At 44.5% G+C, this 20,923-nt stretch overlaps 3 protein-coding genes across 16 annotated transcripts in view; 1 reads left to right on the top strand and 2 right to left on the bottom strand.

Annotated features, from left to right (window-relative positions):
* The window catches only part of LOC109882060 (butyrophilin subfamily 1 member A1-like), a 329,983-nt gene that overhangs the window by 228,595 nt on the left and 80,465 nt on the right, over positions 1-20,923 (bottom strand). The window lies entirely within an intron of this gene.
* LOC109882059 (Fc receptor-like protein 5) overlaps positions 1-20,923 on the top strand; it is a 305,344-nt gene that overhangs the window by 112,895 nt on the left and 171,526 nt on the right. The window lies entirely within an intron of this gene.
* LOC116353898 (uncharacterized) overlaps positions 14,656-20,923 on the bottom strand; it is a 28,414-nt gene continuing 22,146 nt past the window's right edge. For 3 of the 5 annotated variants that reach the window (XR_004203263.1, XM_031791563.1, XM_031791562.1), the window contains 2 exons: positions 15,089-15,197; positions 14,656-14,943 (listed from right to left, as the gene is read on the bottom strand). The gene's annotated coding sequence lies outside the window, so the exon portion shown is untranslated. Of the gene's footprint in view, positions 14,944-15,088; positions 15,198-15,873; positions 16,051-18,537; positions 18,647-20,923 lie in introns of those variants that run through there. The other 2 variants (XR_004203261.1, XR_004203262.1) reach the window with 2 other exon arrangements.

Genomic DNA, 20,923 nt, shown 5'->3' on the forward strand with positions numbered 1-20,923 from the left:
GACATTATAGGTAGTGTCACTGTTTCCTTGGTGACCTGTGGTAGAGACATTATAGGTAGTGTCACTGTTTCCTTGGTGACCTGTGGTAGAGACATTATAGGTAGTGTCACTGTTTCCTTGGTGACCTGTGGTAGAGACATTATAGGTAGTGTCACTGTTTCCTTGGTGACCTGTGGTAGAGACATTATAGGTAGTGTCACTGTTTCCTTGGTGACCTGTGGTAGAGACATTATAGGTAGTGTCACTGTTTCCTTGGTGACCTGTGGTAGAGACATTATAGGTAGTGTCACTGTTTCCTTGGTAACCTGTGGTAGAGACATTATAGGTAGTGTCACTGTTTCCTTGGTAACCTGTGGTAGAGACATTATAGGTAGTGTCACTGTTTCCTTGGTAACCTGTGGTAGAGACATTATAGGTAGTGTTACTGTTTCCTTGGTGACCTGTGGTAGAGACATTATAGGTAGTGTCACTGTTTCCTTGGTAACCTGTGGTAGAGACATTATAGGTAGTGTTACTGTTTCCTTGGTGACCTGTGGTAGAGACATTATAGGTAGTGTCACTGTTTCCTTGGTAACCTGTGGTAGAGACATTATAGGTAGTGTCACTGTTTCCTTGGTAACCTGTGTTGTGGAAATATAAAATAAATAATATATATATATATAAATATAATACGAACCCAGTCTTCACTTAGTCATTCATACATCAATTGTCTTAAATAATTTATTTATTACTAATTAAGTAATTCACAGAAATGCATAAACACACAAAGTAAATATGGTTACAAGAAATGACAGGAGAATGCGCCCCTAGTGGGCTAAACCGGCATGGCGGCTTGGTGGACAAAAGGGGTCGACTAAGAAGTCACTACAGAGTTAACTATAACAATTGAAATGCTAATCCTTTACACATGAGAAGTCACTACAGGGTTAACTATAACAATTGAAATGCTAATCCTTTACACATGAGAAGTCACTACAGGGTTAACTATAACAATTGAAATGCTAATCCTTTACACATGAGAAGTCACTACAGAGTTAATTATAACAATTGAAATGCTAATCCTTTACACATGAGAAGTCACTACAGAGTTAATTATAACAATTGAAATGCTAATCCTTTACACATGAGAAGTCACTACAGGGTTAACTATAACAATTGAAATGCTAATCCTTTACACATGAGAAGTCACTACAGAGTTAACTATAACAATTGAAATGCTAATCCTTTACACATGAGAAGTCACTACAGAGTTCATTATAACAATTGAAATGCTAATCCTTTACACATGAGAAGTCACTACAGGGTTAACTATAACAATTGAAATGCTAATCCTTTACACATGAGAAGTCACTACAGAGTTCATTATAACAATTGAAATGCTAATCCTTTACACATGAGAAGTCACTACAGGGTTAACTATAACAATTGAAATGCTAATCCTTTACACATGAGAAGTCACTACAGGGTTAACTATAACAATTGAAATGCTAATCCTTTACACATGAGAAGTCACTACAGGGTTAACTATAACAATTGAAATGCTAATCCTTTACACATGAGAAGTCACTACAGGGTTAACTATAACAATTGAAATGCTAATCCTTTACACATGAGAAGTCACTACAGGGTTAACTATAACAATTGAAATGCTAATCCTTTACACATGAGAAGTCACTACAGGGTTAACTATAACAATTGAAATGCTAATCCTTTACACATGAGAAGTCACTACAGAGTTAATTATAACAATTGAAATGCTAATCCTTTACACATGAGAAGTCACTACAGGGTTAACTATAACAATTGAAATGCTAATCCTTTACACATGAGAAGTCACTACAGAGTTAATTATAACAATTGAAATGCTAATCCTTTACACATGAACACTCACTCATTCGGGAACAATTGCATTCAATATATATACGCTCAGTGTGTCGTAATGATACCGAATTCCTAGCTGCAGACTAGTAATTAACATCAAAGACTTGTTCTTATTCTGTCTGTATCGATAGTCTAAGTGTTTAACCACGTGGTATGTTTAAAAGATTCAGCAATGGTCTACAACCTTTGTCCTCCCGTGATTGAGAGAAACTGGTGATAATTTCTCGAAGTCAGGTTTTATTCGGAATTTCAGAAAAGGGGCTGTCCCAGGATGTCTAACCCTAATTCGGCTCAGGGGCGGTCCTCTGATTTAGTTCAAATCAAAATGGAATTGGATTTTCCTTCATTAAACAGTCCAAAATCATATTACACAATTTTACAAACAGTATCATCCTCACTCATTCATCTTATACAACAATTAGATGTAAACCTCATATCTGAGGCTATTATCTAAACAACGTTATGGTAATGTGGCCACACCGTCTCCCATGATCTTCCCCAAGTTGTAACAAACGGACCAGTTCGTAGCTGGATTCTTCACCGATCTTTTATACTTTCCCCGGAACATGAAATGTGTTCGTACTAAACGACTACCACCCCGTAGCCCTCACTTCCGTCATCTTGAAGTGCTTTGAGAGACTAGTCAAGGCCCATCTCACCTCCACCCTACCTGACACTCTGGACCCACTCCAATTGGCTTACCGCCCCAATAGATCCACAGACGACGCAATCGCAACCACACTGCACACTGCCCTAACCCATCTGAACAAGAGGAATACCTATGTGAGAATGCTGTTCATCGACTACAGCTCAGCATTTAACACCATAGTACCCTCCAAACTCGTCATCAAGCTCGAGACCCTGGGTCTCGACCCCGCCCTGTGCAACTGGGTACTAGACTTCCTGACGGGCCACCCCCAGGTGGTGAGGGTAGGTAACAACATCTCCAGCCCGCTGATCCTCAACACTGGGGCCCCACAAGGGTGCGTTCTGAGCCCTCTCCTGTACTCCCTGTTCACCCACGACTGCATGGCCATGCACACCTCCAACTCAATCATCAAGTTTGCCGACAACACTACAGTGGTAGGCTTGATTACCAACAACGACGAGACGGCCAACAGGGAGGAGGTGAGGGCCCTCGGAGTGTGGTGTCAGGAAAATAACCTCACTCGACGTCAACAAAACAAAGGAGATGATTGTGGACTTCAGGAAACAGCAGAGGGAGCACCTCCCTATCCATGGGACAGTAGTGGAGAGGGTAGTATGTTTTAAGTTCCTCGGCGTACACATCACAGACAAACTGAATTGGTCCACCCACAGACAGTGTGGTGAAGAAGGCGCAGCAGCGCCTCTTCAACCTCAGGAGGCTGAAGAAATTCGGCTTGTCACCGAAAACACTCACAAACTTTTACAGATGCACAATCGAGAGCATCCTGTCGGCTGTATCACCACCTGGTACGGCAACTGCTCCGCCCACAACCGTAAGGCTCTCCAGAGCAAACTACCTGCCCTCCAGGACACCTACACCACCTGATGTCACAGGAAGGTGACAAAGATCATCAAGGACAACAACCACCCGAGCCACTGCCTGTTCACCCCCATCCAGAAGGCGAGGTCAGTACAGGTGCATCAAAGCAGGGACCGAGAGACTGAAAAACAGCTTCTATCTCAAGGCCATCAGACTGTTAAACAGCCACCACTAACATTGAGTGGCTGCTGCCAACATACTGACTCAACTCCAGCCACTTTAATAATGGAAATTGATGTAAAAATGTATCACTAGCCACTTTAAACTATGCCACTTTGTTTACATACCCTACATTACTCATCTCATATGTATATACTGTCCTCGATACCATCTACTGCATCTTGCCTATGCCGTTCTGTACCATCACTCATTCATATATCTTTATGTACATATTCTTTATCCCTTTACACTTGTGTGTATAAGGTAGTTGTTGTGAAATTGTTAGGTTAGATTACTTGTTCGTTATTACTGCATTGTCAGAACTAGAAGCACAAGCATTTCGCAACACTCGCATTAACATCTGCTAACCATGTGTATGTGACCATTAACATCTGCTAACCATGTGTATGTGACCATTAACATCTGCTAACCATGTGTATGTGACCATTAACATCTGCTAACCATGTGTATGTGACCAATAACATCTGCTAACCATGTGTATGTGACCAATAACATCTGCTAACCATGTGTATGTGACCAATAACATCTGCTAACCATGTGTATGTGACCATTAACATCTGCTAACCATGTGTATGTGACCATTAACATCTGCTAACCATGTGTATGTGACCAATACATTTGATTTGATCTTCCAAGCGTAGCTGTATTGTGCGTAACAGGCCACCCATATCATGATGCAATACTTTGCTGTCTTGCTCGCCATATACTGCCGAAAAGATAAAGTTCTGTGAGGTGGAAGAAATTCCTTTGTTCTCTATGAAAATGTACCGGCCTCTTATACTGTGTGGCCATGTGGCAGGGTCTCCTCCTCAGGAATTTATGACCTCTCTCTCACAGCAGCCTAGTTGTAGGGGGCTGGTATATATATATCCAAATAGGGCAACATCATGACAGGAGTCACAATGTATTCCGCTACCAACCTCAGCATTTTACCATCCAGGTTGTCGGTACCAGGTGGTTTGTCCTGATCTACAGATAGCAACCATTTGTTCAACATCCATTTTCAAAGCTACAGTGTTTGTCTTTCATTATTTGGTCCATTATGAACATGAAGGGGCAGCATTTTGTTGTCTGTCTAAGTTACCGAAGTTTTCTTATCTTGTCAACAAAAAAAGTGATTAAAGTAGTTCCATGGTATCAAATACATCAAACGTGTAGCAGCCGGTCGCTGACTAAAGTGACTAAAGTGGTTCCATGGTATCAAATACATCAAACGTGTAGCAGCCGGTCGCTGACTAAAGTGATTAAAGTGGTTCCATGGTATCAAATACATCAAACGTGTAGCAGCCGGTCGCTGACTAAAGTGACTAAAGTGGTTGTCAATATCAAAGGGTTTTGTTATGAAGTCGAAGCCCACCTCCTCCCCCCCAAGGCCCGTTCTGTACCTCCCCCCCCCCCCAAGGCCCGTTCTGTACCTCCTCCCCCCCCAAGGCCCGTTCTGTACCTCCTCCCCCTCCAAGGCCCGTTCTGTACCTCCTCCCCCTCCAAGGCCCGTTCTGTACCTCCCCCCCCAAGGCCCGTTCTGTACCTCCTCCCCCCCCAAGGCCCGTTCTGTACCTCCCCCCCCCCCAAGGCCCGTTCTGTACCTCCCCCCCCAAGGCCCGTTCTGTACCTCCTCCCCCCCCAAGGCCCGTTCTGTACCTTGAAGCAGTTTCAGTTGCTTCAAGTGCAGCGTCCGAATGTTCCTCACACATCAGACCAACAAATATTTTTCACATCTTCGACATGACATTCATTGCAAAACGTCTTGTATGATCATTTATACACAATTTTAGGTCCAGTCTTTGGAACATTGGTTTTCAAGATATGGCTATTATATTATATGTGTGGAAATAGATTTAGAGCAGATTTCTGTAGTAAATATCTGATCAATACAGGTGGATGATTTAGTTCCTGTTCTGTTTGTAAATTACCTGTTAGGTTGACTGATAACTTTAACTAGAATCTAAGCACTGGTTACTTGCAGCTTCTTATTGAGTGGGCAGCTTGTCTACAACCAGTCAATATTTAGGTCATCTAGAAAATATCTCTCTTTGTTGATATCACATATCTTTTCCAACATTTCACACATATAGTCTAAATACTGTGTCTATAGAAACTTCCTACAAGGCTTTAAGTAGATGAACCTGTAGCCATATTATTTCCACATCATCTGACATGAGATCCTCTCTCAGCCTAACAGGAATATGACTCTGGACATACATGGCAACACCTCCTCCATTAGAATTTGTATCTTTCCTGTATATTCTATAACCATGTATAGAGAATGTTGTAGTCCTTCTTCAGTTCCTCAGATTGCTGAAAGCGAATGTTGTTAAATCCAACGTGAGTGACAATGGTGACAATATTCGAATAGTTGTCTAGAACTGTAGGTAGAAGGGAGTAGATGTCTTGGATACGGGCGCCTGGGTGGCAGTGGACCTTGGTCAGATAGTTGTCTAGAACTGTGGGTAGAAGGGAGTAGATGTCTTGGATACGGGCGCCTGGGTGGCAGTGGACCTTGGTCAGATAGTTGTCTAGAACTGTGGGTAGAAGGGAGTAGATGTCTTGGATACGGGCGCCTGGGTGACAGTGGACCTTGGTCAGATAGTTGTCTAGAACTGTGGGTAGAAGGGAGTAGATGTCTTGGATACGGGCACCTGGGTGGCAGTGGACCTTGGTCAGATAGTTGTCTAGAACTGTGGGTAGAAGGGAGTAGATGTCTTGGATACGGGCGCCTGGGTGGCAGTGGACCTTGGTCAGATAGTTGTCTAGAACTGTGGGTAGAAGGGAGTAGATGTCTTGGATACGGGCGCCTGGGTGGCAGTGGACCTTGGTCAGATAGTTGTCTAGAACTGTGGGTAGAAGGGAGTAGATGTCTTGGATACGGGCGCCTGGGTGGCAGTGGACCTTGGTCAGATAGTTGTCTAGAACTGTGGGTAGAAGGGAGTAGATGTCTTGGATACGGGCACCTGGGTGGCAGTGGACCTTGGTCAGATAGTTGTCTAGAACTGTGGGTAGAAGGGAGTAGATGTCTTGGATACGGGCGCCTGGGTGGCAGTGGACCTTGGTCAGATAGTTGTCTAGAACTGTGGGTAGAAGGGAGTAGATGTCTTGGATACGGGCACCTGGGTGGCAGTGGACCTTGGTCAGGCTGCATGCAGTCCAATATCTCTCACTATCAAGCTGCCCAAGATGATGGTGGTGGTGATGGAATCCGATGGGGAAGGAAGAGGTGGGACAGAACGGGCCTGCCTTGGGCAGGGGGGAGGAGCTGGGCTTCGACTCATGTCTGCCTGACTAACCTCACATGTACCAGTATCAGCGGATGGTGTCGGAATCCTCGAGGAGACCTTGTTTCCTTTAGTCAGCGACCGGCTGAGCCCCTGGACGGCAGCTGGCTGTTGGTGATCAGGATAAGAGTGTGTCCGTCTCCAGTAAGCTGTTTAAGTCTAAGGCACTGCATTGCAGAGCTAGCTGTGCCACCAGAGATTCTGGGTTCGAGTCCAGGCTTTGTCTCAGCCGGCCGCGACCGGGAGGCCCATGGGCTGGCACACAATTGGCCCAGCGTCGTCCGGGTTAGGGAGGGTTTGGCCGGCACACCAGGTCGCTAGGTGTACGGTGTTTCCTCCGACACATTGAAACCAAATGATGAAACCAAAATATAACTTTTTGGTAAAACTCAACTCGTCGTGTTTGGAGGACAAAGAATGCTGAGTTGCATCCAAAGAACACCATACCTACTGTGAAGCATGGGGGTGGAAACATCATGCTTTGAGGCAGTTTTTCTGCAAAGGGACCAGGACGACTGATCCATGTAAAGGAAAGAATGAATGGGGCCATGTATCGTGAGATTTTGAGTGAAAACCTCCTTCCATCAGCAAGAGCATTGAAGATGAAACGTGGCTGGGTCTTTCAGCATGACAATGATCCCAAACACACCGCCCGGGCAACGAATGAGTGGCTTCGTAAGAAGCATTTCAAGGTCCTGGAGTGGCCTAGCCAGTCTCCAGATCTCAACCTCATAGAAAATCTTTGGAGGGAGTTGAAAGTCCATGTTGCCCACAACAGCCCCAAAACATCACTACTCTAGAGGAGATCTGCATGGAGGAATGGGCCAAAATACCAGCAACAGTGTGTGAAAACCTTGTGAAGACTTACAGAAAACGTTTGCCCTCTGTCATTGCCAACAAAGGGTATATAACAAAGTATTGAGATAAACTTTTGTTATTGACCAAATACTTATTTTCCACCATAATTGGCAAATAAATTCATAAAAAATCCTACAAAATGATTTTCTCAATTTTTTTTCTCATTTTGTCTGTCATAGTTGAAGTGTACCTATGATGATGAAAATTACAGGCCTCTCTCATCTTTTTAAGTGGGAGAACTTGCACAATTGGTGGCTGACTAAATACTTTTTTGCCCCACTGTATCTATAATTCCATGTGTATAACTTGTATTATCATCTACATTTATGATTGTCACGCCCTGACCTTAGTATTCTTTGTTTTCTTTATTATTTTGGTTAGGTCAGGGTGTGACAAGGGTGATTTATGTGTTTTCGTCTTGTCTAGGGGTTTTGTATGTTCATGGGGGTGTTTACTAGTCTAGGTGTTATGTATGTCTATGGTTGCCTAGATTGGTTCTCAATTAGAGGCAGCTGTTTATCGTTGTCTCTGATTGGTAACCATATAGTTGCCTGTGTCTGCACTATTATATTATAGCGTCATGTTGGTTTTGTTGTTTTTGTAAGTTTGTTTAGTGTTTTCTTCATTAAGTATGTATTCACATCACACTGCTCCTTGGTCTCCTCCATACCACGAACGTGACAATGATGAGTATTTCTGTTGAAACGATGTGAAAATCACTTGATGTTTTTGGAACTAGTGAATTTAACGCGCCAATGTAAACTCAGACTTTTTCATATAAATATGAACTTTATCAAACAAAACATGCATGTATTGTGTAACATGAAGTCCTATGAGTGTCATCTGATGAAGATCATCAAAGGTTAGTGATTCATTTTATCTCTATTTGTGCTTTTTGTGACTGCTATCTTTGGCTGGAAAAATGGCTGTGCTTATTGTGGTTTGGTGGTGACCTAACATAATCGTTTGTAGTGCTTTCGCTGAAAAGCATATTTGAAATCGGACACTTTGGTGGGATTAACAAAAAATATTTCCTTTAAAATGGTATAAGACACATGTATGTCTGAGGAATTGTAATTATGAGATATCTGTTGTTTTGAATTTGGCGCCCTGCACTTTCACTGGCTGTTGTCATATCATCCGGTTACCGAGATTGCAGCCATAAGAAGTTAAAGCCATGGGAAAGTCTACAATAGATTAGAATAGTGTATGATAACACAGGTTACACTACATTATCTTACTGTGACATCACACTTTGAAGCTGACAAGTTTGATTATTACCTGAAGTGGTAACATTTTACAATCTGGTTCCATCTGTAAAGGTTTGAACTTAGGGTATTAACAGTTATTTAATCATTTGTAAATGCATTATAAACCATTGGTCAAACTAGTGAGATAGCCAGTCAGTGTTTGCCAAATAGTGAAATAAATAGTGAGATAGCCAGTCAGTGTTTGCCAAATAGTGAGATAAATAGTGAGATAGCCAGTCAGTGCTTGCCAAATAGTGTGATAGCCAGTCAGTGCTTGCCAAATAGTGTGATAGCCAGTCAGTGTTTGCCAAATAGTGTGATAGCCAGTCAGTGTTTGCCAAATAGTGTGGTAGCCAGTCAGTGCTTGCCAAATAGTGTGGTAGCCAGTCAGTGCTTGCCAAATAGTGTGGTAGCCAGTCAGTGCTTGCCAAATAGTGTGATAGCCAGTCATTGTTTGCCAAATAGTGAGATAGCCAGTCAGTGTTTGCCAAATAGTGTAATAGCCAGTCAGTGCTTGCCAAAATAGTGTGATAGCCAGTCAGTGCTTGCCAAATAGTGAGGTAGCCAGTCAGTGTTTGCCAAATAGTGAGATAGCCAGTCAGTGTTTGCCAAATAGTGAGATAAATAGTGAGATAGCCAGTCAGTGTTTGCCAAATAGTGTGATAGCCAGTCAGTGTTTGCCAAATAGTGTGATAGCCAGTCAGTGTTTGCCAAATAGTGTGATAGCCAGTCAGTGCTTGCCAAATAGTGTGGTAGCCAGTCAGTGCTTGCCAAATAGTGTGATAGCCAGTCAGTGCTTGCCAAATAGTGAGATAGCCAGTCAGTGCTTGCCAAATAGTGTGATAGCCAGTCAGTGCTTGCCAAATAGTGAGATAGCCAGTCAGTGCTTGCCAAATAGTGAGATAGCCAGTCAGTGTTTGCCAAATAGTGTGATAGCCAGTCAGTGCTTGCCAAATAGTGTGGTAGCCAGTCAGTGCTTGCCAAATAGTGTGATAGCCAGTCATTGTTTGCCAAATAGTGAGATAGGCAGTCAGTGTTTGCCAAATAGTGTAATAGCCAGTCAGTGCTTGCCAAAATAGTGTGATAGCCAGTCAGTGCTTGCCAAATAGTGAGGTAGCCAGTCAGTGTTTGCCAAATAGTGAGGTAGCCAGTCAGTGTTTGCCAAATAGTGAGATAGCCAGTCAGTGTTTGCCAAATAGTGTGATAGCCAGTCAGTGTTTGCCAAATAGTGTGATAGCCAGTCAGTGCTTGCCAAATAGTGTGGTAGCCAGTCAGTGCTTGCCAAATAGTGTGATAGCCAGTCAGTGTTTGCCAAATAGTGAGATAGCCAGTCAGTGTTTGCCAAATAGTGAGATAGCCAGTCAGTGCTTGCCAAATAGTGAGATAGCCAGTCAGTGCTTGCCAAATAGTGTGATAGCCAGTCAGTGCTTGCCAAATAGTGGGCCAGTATTTCCCTCCAGCTATTAACCATGTATAAGTGCATTTTGTATCATCATGCAACCTTATTTTAAATGTTTGACAGTTAAACAATTATTATTTTTTAACTTTTTGATGCATTATCGCTCCGTCCCAGGAACAGAAATGGTTTTCAGACCAACATGATGTGTCCCCACGTTTGAAGCCCTGATGATGCATTATCGCTCCGTCCCAGGAACAGAAATGGTTTTCAGACCAACATGATGTGTCCCCACGTTTGAAGCCCTGATGATGGATTATTGCTCCGTCCCAGGAACAGAAATGGTTTTCAGACCAACATGATGTGTCCCCACGTTTGAAGCTCTGATGATGCATTATCGCTCCGTCCCAGGAACAGAAATGGTTTTCAGACCAACATGATGTGTCCCCACATTTGAAGCTCTGATGATGCACTATCGCTCCGTCCCAGGAACAGAAATGGTTTGAAGCCCTGATGATGCACTATCGCTCCGTCCCAGGAACAGAAATGGTTTGAAGCCCTGATGATGCATTATCGCTCCGTCCCAGGAACAGAAATGGTTTTCAGACCAACATGATGAGTCCCCACGTTTGAAGCCCTGATGATGCACTATCGCTCCGTCCCAGGAACAGAAATGGTTTGAAGCCCTGATGATGCACTATCGCTCCGTCCCAGGAACAGAAATGGTTTGAAGCCCTGATGATGCATTATCGCTCCGTCCCAGGAACAGAAATGGTTTTCAGACCAACATGATGTGTCCCCACGTTTGAAGCTCTGATGATGCATTATCGCTCCGTCCCAGGAACAGAAATGGTTTTCAGACCAACATGATGTGTCCCCACGTTTGAAGCTCTGATGATGCACTATCGCTCCGTCCCAGGAACAGAAATGGTTTGAAGCCCTGATGATGCACTATCGCTCCGTCCCAGGAACAGAAATGGTTTGAAGCCCTGATGATGCATTATCGCTCCGTCCCAGGAACAGAAATGGTTTTCAGACCAACATGATGTGTCCCCACGTTTGAAGCTCTGATGATGCATTATCGCTCCGTCCCAGGAACAGAAATGGTTTTCAGACCAACATGATGTGTCCCCACGTTTGAAGCTCTGATGATGCACTATCGCTCCGTCCCAGGAACAGAAATGGTTTGAAGCCCTGATGATGCACTATCGCTCCGTCCCAGGAACAGAAATGGTTTGAAGCCCTGATGATGCATTATCGCTCCGTCCCAGGAACAGAAATGGTTTGAAGCCCTGATGATGCACTATCGCTCCGTCCCAGGAACAGAAATGGTTTGAAGCCCTGATGATGCACTATCGCTCCATCCCAGGAACAGAAATGGTTTGAAGCCCTGATGATGCACTATCGCTCCGTCCCAGGAACAGAAATGGTTTGAAGCCCTGATGATGCACTATCGCTCCGTCCCAGGAACAGAAATGGTTTGAAGCCCTGATGATGCATTATCGCTCCGTCCCAGGAACAGAAATGGTTTGAAGCCCTGATGATGCATTATCGCTCCGTCCCAGGAACAGAAATGGTTTGAAGCCCTGATGATGCATTATCGCTCCGTCCCAGGAACAGAAATGGTTTGAAGCCCTGATGATGCACTATCGCTCCGTCCCAGGAACAGAAATGGTTTGAAGCCCTGATGATGCACTATCGCTCCGTCCCAGGAACAGAAATGGTTTGAAGCCCTGATGATGCACTATCGCTCCGTCCCAGGAACAGAAATGGTTTGAAGCCCTGATGATGCATTATCGCTCCGTCCCAGGAACAGAAATGGTTTGAAGCCCTGATGATGCATTATCGCTCCGTCCCAGGAACAGAAATGGTTTGAAGCCCTGATGATGCACTATCGCTCCGTCCCAGGAACAGAAATGGTTTGAAGCCCTGATGATGCACTATCGCTCCGTCCCAGGAACAGAAATGGTTTGAAGCCCTGATGATGCACTATCGCTCCGTCCCAGGAACAGAAATGGTTTGAAGCCCTGATGATGCATTATCGCTCCGTCCCAGGAACAGAAATGGTTTGAAGCCCTGATGATGCATTATCGCTCCGTCCCAGGAACAGAAATGGTTTGAAGCCCTGATGATGCACTATCGCTCCGTCCCAGGAACAGAAATGGTTTGAAGCCCTGATGATGCATTATCGCTCTGTCCCAGGAACAGAAATGGTTTTCAGACCAACATGATGTGTCCCCACGTTTGAAGCCCTGATGATGCATTATCGCTCCGTCCCAGGAACAGAAATGGTTTTCAGACCAACATGATGTGTCCCCACGTTTGAAGCCCTGATGATGCACTTACTTTACAGCGCCTTCAGAAAGTATCAAACCAATTCACCCAAAAGTGAGAAAATGTGCAGCTATTGAAAATAAGGTTGCATGATGATACAAGGGTGCATTTATAAAAGGTTAATAAATGGAGGGAAATATTGAGTCTCTATTTGGGAAACTGACCAGTTGTTGCACTATTTTGACCAATGCGATATAACAGTTTCTTAATGGTTAATAATATATTTATAAATAATTAAATTGTCGTTAATAACGTAATTATATGAGTGGTGCACACCTCATGTCTGTTTATGTGGAGGAGAGAGATGAGTGGTGCACACCTCATGTCTGTTTATGTGGAGGAGAGAGATGAGTGGTGCACACCTCATGTCTGTTTATGTGGAGGAGAGAGATGAGTGGTGCACACCTCATGTCTGTTTATGTGGAGGAGAGAGATGAGTGGTGCACACCTCATGTCTGTTTATGTGGAGGAGAGAGATGAGTGGTGCACACCTCATGTCTGTTTATGTGGAGGAGAGAGATGAGTGGTGCACACCTCATGTCTGTTTATGTGGAGGAGAGAGATGAGTGGTGCACACCTCATGTCTGTTTATGTGTTCAATGAGCCTGTCCTATGAGATCTCCTCCCACCAGCCACCACTGTTCAATGAGCCTGTCCTATGAGATCTCCTCCCACCAGTCACCACTGTTCAATGAGCCTGTCCTATGAGATCTCCTCCCACCAGTCACCACTGTTCAATGAGCCTGTCCTATGAGATCTCCTCCCACCAGCCACCACTGTTCAATGAGCCTGTCCTATGAGATCTCCTCCCACCAGTCACCACTGTTCAATGAGCCTGTCCTATGAGATCTCCTCCCACCAGTAACCACTGTTCAATGAGCCTGTCCTATGAGATCTCCTCCCACCAGCCACCACTGTTCAATGAGCCTGTCCTATGAGATCTCCTCCCACCAGCCACCACTGCTCATAATGGCTGGAATGCAATTAATAGACTGGACTCAATTTCAGGTAACTGTATGGCTTCCTTTTGTAGCTGACCGCTGTTTTCAGATGATTGAATATGCCATAAAGCTTTTTGAAATCTGACACACACTTGTTCTTAATGCAATGCTATCTTTAGTTCGATGTAAAACATGTATCTTTCATCAAATTTTCACAATCTTAACAGAAAATATTCACAATTCAATGGATAATCATGAGGTACGATAAGGTTAGCTGTATTGCGTGCAGAAGACTGAACTGCTCTCGTCTGCAGGTATACAGACGAGGCATGTCAATTGGTATGTTATGCAGATCACATTGACCATCCACCTCCACGTTATGGACAAAGTATTAAAACTCTTAGCAAAAGTTACCACAAAAACCAAGGTATGAAATCTGAGCTTGTTTTGTAAATCTCTATAATTAAAATGTTCAAGGACCAGATTTCATTCCTCCCTACACCGCTGATGACTAACTGGAATCCTGTTTGATGTTGCAGTGCATGGTGAGCATTCTGGCTGTGGATAGAGATCATCAACACCCCAGATATTAAACATTGGGCTTGAAGCTCTGCTGGCATTTCACCTCATGATTTTATTTTCTCTTCAAGGATCACTTACAAGGGGTTCTCTGAACATAGGGGTTCCCTGTAGTTACATTTTTGATTAACCCTAAATGATACTCAAGGAACCTGCACCTAAGTGACGCAGCAGTCAACGACACTGCATCTCAGTGCAGGAGGCTTCACTACAGTTCATGGTTCAACTCCGGCACATTCAGCTGTGATTGAGTCACGTAGCGTCGCACCATCCGGAGTAGGTTGTCAACATGAATGTGCCTAGGTCATTAAAAACCACCTCTTTTTAGAGTGGTCCTGGTGGCACTTGAGTCCCACAGTTGAGTTGAGTCCCACAGAGGACCAGTAAGAGTACTAACTACAACACATCATTCCTGTTCAATAACTCATGAGACAAATTAGTGTACACATTTTATTGGCTGCAAACAATTCCCCATTGGTGTAGTAACTGAAACTTCATTTAACAGCAACAAAATGTTTTTTACCATGAAGTATTAAGGGTGCAGACACACAGAATAGCATTGCTGCTTCTAATGTATAGACGTTACCATGAAGTATTAAGGATGCAGACACTACGGTATAGCATTGCTGCTTCTAATGTATAGTCTGCCGGAGAGGCAGGAGTCTCAGGGAGCACACAGAGGGCAAGCTCCTTCCACATAAAGCATTGTTCCAGCACTTCTGACCTGAAGACGAAACACAGAACCGAAATATTCAGCTGTACATACACACAACAGTAGGAAAGTCTACATGAAAATCATTTGTTAAATTAATTAGGAGAAAGGTTTAATTTGATGACTGGATCAGTGAATGATACTGGGTTTACTGTACCTCCAAAGTTGATATGAATACAAGTCTCTCTGGCATCAGCACCAGGCCTTCCTTCAGCCCAGTTCTGGTGATCAAAGTTGGAGCCATCACTCCAGAACCACCGCCTGTCCTGAAGGGGGATTTCAGAATAAAAACTAAGTGTAGTCCTTCCTCTACAGTTTAAGCTACCACTACTTCAAAACCCACCGACTGGGACTGTTGCTTGTGTAAAGAACCTACAGTCTACTCCTCACATCTGCAATCATCCCGATGCCTTTCAAAGACTATAACAAGTCTACAACTTGAAGCTAGAAACCCCACACAAGAATGTAATGGAAGAGGTTACTTTGATCAAATTTATACTTACCTAGAAACATTTTACATGAGTATAAAGGCCTCCTGAAGTTGACAGTAAAATAATTTTGCAGACTCATCTAGAATGACCTACAGGGTCAATTAGGATTAAGGGCGTTGCTCAAGGGCACATCAGATTTCACGGAGTGAGCTCTGGGATTCAAACAAGCCTTTATTGGCCAACGGCGAGGCTACCCGTTGCCTGGCAACTCTTTATATTTTATATGGAAACCATTACAATAGCTGTTAAAAAGCAGCAGCTCCTCTTCCTGGGGTCCACACAAAATGACATTAGAACAACTCAGACAGAACTACATAATCAAATTACAGGTAGCCTACATGCCACATCTCCCATTTTTAACCAGGTTTGCTGTTCACTTGAGCAATACGAGATGGAACGGCGTTCCTTGCAATAATGGCTCTATATATCACTGTAGGCTTAATAGTCCCACCTTAACCGAATAAAACCATCCAATCCAGGTAGGAGGGAAACCAACAGTCTTGACCAAGACCAACGCCTGTAGAAACTGGTCCTCCTCAGAGCTGTGCACAGATGCCAGGTTTGCGCCAAGGTACTTCACAACGTTGGGTACAGACACCAGTTGATCACCAAGGGACACACAGTACCGCTAGAGAAGAAAGTATTTATTTAACTAGGCAAGTCAATTAAGAAAATTATCTACAGTAACAGCCAAGCAGTAGATGGGAACAAAGACATTTGGAGTCATCTGGACTCTCAACCAAATATTGACCAGCGCAACTAATTCCTTTTTAAACTTATGGCCAAATCTGTCAGAAAACAGGCATTATGATTGAACACAAAGTACAATTCTGCTTCTTTTACTTTCCAACAAAAATAAAAGCAAAGTATAAATGCTGGCAGGTAAGGCTCAGTGGCTTGTAACACCAGTAGGTAAGGCTTAGTGGCTTGTAACACCAGCAGGTAAGGCTTAGTGGCTTGTAACACCGGCAGGTAAGGCTTAGTGGCTTGTAACACCAGCAGGTAAGGCTCAGTGGCTTGTAACACCAGCAGGTAAGGCTTAGTGGCTTGTAACACCAGCAGGTAAGGCTCAGTGGCTTGTAACACCAGCAGGTAAGGCTCAGTGGCTTGTAACACCAGCAGGTAAGGCTTAGTGGCTTGTAACACCAGCAGGTAAGGCTCAGTGGCTTGTAACACCAGCAGGTAAGGCTCAGTGGCTTGTAACACCAGCAGGTAAGGCTCAGTGGCTTGTAACACCAGCAGGTAAGGCTTAGTGGCTTGTAACACCAGCAGGTAAGGCTCAGTGGCTTGTAACACCAGCAGGTAAGGCTCAGTGGCTTGTAACACCAGCAGGTAAGGCTTAGTGGCTTGTAACACCAGCAGGTAAGGCTCAGTGGCTTGTAACACCAGCAGGTAAGGCTCAGTGGCTTGTAACACCAGCAGGTAAGGCTCAGTGGCTTGTAACACCAGCAGGTAAGGCTCAGTGGCTTGTAACACCAGCAGGTAAGGCTCAGTGGCTTGTAACACCAGCAGGTAAGGCTCAGTGGCTTGTAACACCAGCAGGTAAGGCTTAGTGGCTTGTAACACCAGCAGGTAAGGCTCAGTGGCTTGTAACACCAGTAGGTAAGGCTCAGTGGCTTGTAACACCAGCAGGTAAGGCTTAGTGGCTTGTAACACCAGCAGGTAAGGCTCAGTGGCTTGTAACACCAGCAGGTAAGGCTTAGTGGCTTGTAACACCAGCAGGTAAGGCTCAGTGGCTTGTAACACCAGTAGGTAAGGCTCAGTGGCTTGTAACACCAGCAGGTAAGGCTCAGTGGCTTGTAACACCAGCAGGTAAGGCTCAGTGGCTTGTAACACCAGCAGGTAAGGCTTAGTGGCTTGTAACACCAGCAGGTAAGGCTCAGTGGCTTGTAACACCAGTAGGTAAGGCTCAGTGGCTTGTAACACCAGTAGGTAAGGCTTAGTGGCTAGTAACACCAGTAGGTAAGGCTCAGTGGCTTGTAACACCAGTAGGTAAGGCTTAGTGGCTTGTAACACCAGTAGGGAAGGCTCAGTGGCTTGTAACACCAGTAGGGAAGGCTCAGTGGCTTGTAACACCAGTAGGTAGGCTTAGTGGCTTGTAACACCAGTAGGTAAGGCTTAGTGGCTTGTAACACCAGTAGGTAAGGTGAAATGGCCACCAGGAAAGGCTGTGATAGGATGTTGTCGTGCTGGAGGGAATACACCACAGCCCAATATTAGACCTATTAATTAATGAAACAAGGTCTAAGAACATTCCATAGCAACAGCTTGCTAGTAGATGACATGGTTCAATAAGGTTCCTGCTAGCAGCATGGGTCCCACCTCTGAAGAGCCATCCATAATACACTAGATGGTTCAATAAGGTTCCTGCTAGCAGCATGGGGTCCCACCTCTGAAGAGCCATCCATACACTAGATGGTTCAATAAGGTTCCTGCTAGCAGTATGGGGTCCCACCTCTGAAGAGCCATCCATAATACACTAGATGGTTCAATAAGGTTCCTGCTAGCAGCATGGGGTCCCACCTCTGCAGAGCCATCCATAATACACTAGATGGTTCAATAAGGTTCCTGCTAGCAGCATGGGGTCCCACCTCTGAAGATCCAGCCATAATACACTAGATGGTTCTGATAAAGCACCATTTACAGCACTGACCAGTGATCAATAACTACATCTAGTTTAGACAAGGCCCATCCAAATATGGCGGCCAATGTTTTGTTCTGGCTTTGCACGTCCATGTTTCCCCTACTTCAAGTCTGGTCCAGCATGGTGCTCATATTGTGAGGGTGATTAGCTGAGCACAACATGGAATCCATTTAAAGTTGATGGGGGGGGGGGATAAAGTAATAACAGCATTTCATAGTTTCTTGTTCACTGAGACGCAGTGCAACAGGCAACCAATCAGAACAGTCTACAGGATTAGAGATGTAGACATTCTGCAGGCAGGAACATCATTATACCATGTCTCATCTCACAAGCTGTAACACTTCCCTTACAGTTCAATTAAAGGTCTAATACTGGGCCAGCTGCACCATAACAATACACATGATGAACAGGATATTACACCCCAATGCAGGAAGTTAAAACCCTAGAAAAGTTACAATAGCAGGAACTTACTTTAGCCAATTAACAACAGGAACAATAAAGGAACTGTGACACCACAAATGCTGAACAAACCCAAGTAGAACAAGCTGCTTATATACCAGAAGAATGGAAGAGGAATTGGTGATTAGCAGAGTGAGTTCAGGTGTGGTGAGTTAGCAGGAAAGGGGCGTGTCCAGAAAGTAATTGGGAGTTCAATAATGCCCACTGAATGCATTTTTTAAATGATCATACACAAATAGTTGTTTTGCAGGAGAAGGTTTATTGTGACTTTCAAGAATGCCGGAATTGCTTCACCTTGCTCTTCTGGTAGGCTCGATGCAAGTTTCACCATCCAATTATTTCAGACATACAATGCAGTTCCACCATGGCACGGACCATGATGATACCTTGGCGCAAACCGTGGTGATACCTGGGTGCAGACCATGGTGATACCTGGGTGCAGACCATGGTGATACCTGGGTGCAGACCATGGTGATACCTTGGTGCAGAGCATGATGAAAGCTGAAGGTCTGGAGGAGAGAGAGTGAAAGTAGAACCAGGGTTTGTTGTTGGGAGAGCGGTATGGGAGAGGGGAGAGGTTTGGTGAGGAGATGAGGAAGGGAGAGAGGAGGAAGGGAGAGAGGAGAGGTTAGGGGAAGACAGGATGAGGGGAGAGAGGAATATGAGAGAGGAGAGGATGAGGGGAGAGAGGTATATGGGAGAGGTGAGGAAAGGATGAGGGGAGAGAGGTATATGGGAGAGGAGAGGATGAGGGGAGAGAGGTATATGGGAGAGGAGAGGTGAGGAGAGGATGAGGGGAGAGAGGTATATGGGAGAGGAGAGGTGAGGAGAGGAATATGGGAGAGGTGAGGTGAGGAGAGGATGAGGGGAGAGAGGAATATGGGAGAGGTGAGGAAAGGAGGATGGGAGAGAGGTATATGGGAGAGGAGAGGATGAGGGGAGAGAGGTATATGAGAGAGGAGAGGTTAGGTGAGGAGAAGAGAGGAGGAAAGATGATGGATCAAGGTGTTAAAGGGATGTTGTGCGATTTTGGCAATTTAGCCCTCTTTCATTAGTTTTGAAGGAAGTTTTGAAATGAACTACTATAGCTTCAGCACAATTGCTAACTATGAGAGCAGATGCCAAAGACTTCCAGTCATTGCGCTGACGCTAGTTAGCGATCGCTGGAAAAACTCCCTTCAAAGTCCTTCAAATGGCATGCAGAGGCAAAATCTGACTCTGGGTAAGAAGAAAAGGGTTTTAATTTGCCAAAATATTGCAATATCCCTTTAAGGAGGAAATAGCACCGGTTCCAATCCAAGTGCCATTTATCAAACTCCAGGCGGTGCAATGGTCAGATGACATGAAAATAGAGCTCTTTAGTCATGATCTTCAGTGGTGGTTTTGGTGTGGAAAAACAGAAGCATTTGCAGAGAAGTACCTCATACCTACAGTGAAATATGGTTCTGAATCTTTAACGTTATGAAGGTGTTTTGGTTCTGTGGTCCTTTTTCAGTTCAACGGCATCATAAACTTTACCAAGTACCAGGTCATTATAGTTCCAAAAAAACGAGTTATCTCTGCTGACATTGGCCGCAAGTGGATCTTCAAGCAAGACAAAAACCCCGAGCACACATCAAAATCCACAATGAAATGGTTAAATGACCACAAAAACAATATGTTGCCATGTCCATCTCAGTCTCCGGACAGAAAGGACGCCTGTATCTGTGTAGTGACTGGGTGTATTGATATCCAACATATAATTAACAGGTGTCCTCAACACATTTAAAGAACATAGCCATGTTACTGTGTTTGATGTAACAGAGCCCAGGTAAAGATGAATGAAATCTGGGGTTGTTTAAGGCCAGAGTACATCTTCCTCCTCCTCCTTTTCTTTTCCTCCTCCTCTTCTTCCTTCTTCTCCTGCTCCTCATCCTTCTCCTCCTTCTCCTCCTCTTCTTCCTTCTTCTTCTGCTCCTCATCCTTCTCCTCCTCTTCTTCCTTCTTCTCCTGCTCCTCATCCTTCTCCTCCTCTTCTTCCTTCTTCTCCTGCTCCTCATCCTTCTCCTCCTCTTCTTCCTTCTTCTCCTGCTCCTCATCCTTCTCCTCCTTCTCCTCCTCTTCTTCCTTCTTCTCCTGCTCCTCATCCTTCTCCTCCTCTTCTTCCTTCTTCTCCTACTCCTCATCCTTCTCCTCCTCTTCTTCCTTCTTCTCCTGCTCCTCATCCTTCTCCTCCTCTTCTTCCTTCTTCTCCTGCTCCTCATCCTTCTCCTCCTCTTCTTCCTTCTTCTCCTACTCCTCATCCTTCTCCTCCTCTTCTTCCTTCTTCTCCTGCTCCTCATCCTTCTCCTCCTCTTCTTCCTTCTTCTCCTACTCCTCATCCTTCTCCTCCTTCTCCTCCTTCTCCTCCTCTTCTTCC

Source organism: Oncorhynchus kisutch, linkage group LG16 (genome assembly GCF_002021735.2).
Source record: "Oncorhynchus kisutch isolate 150728-3 linkage group LG16, Okis_V2, whole genome shotgun sequence".
Lineage (NCBI taxonomy): Eukaryota > Metazoa > Chordata > Actinopteri > Salmoniformes > Salmonidae > Oncorhynchus > Oncorhynchus kisutch.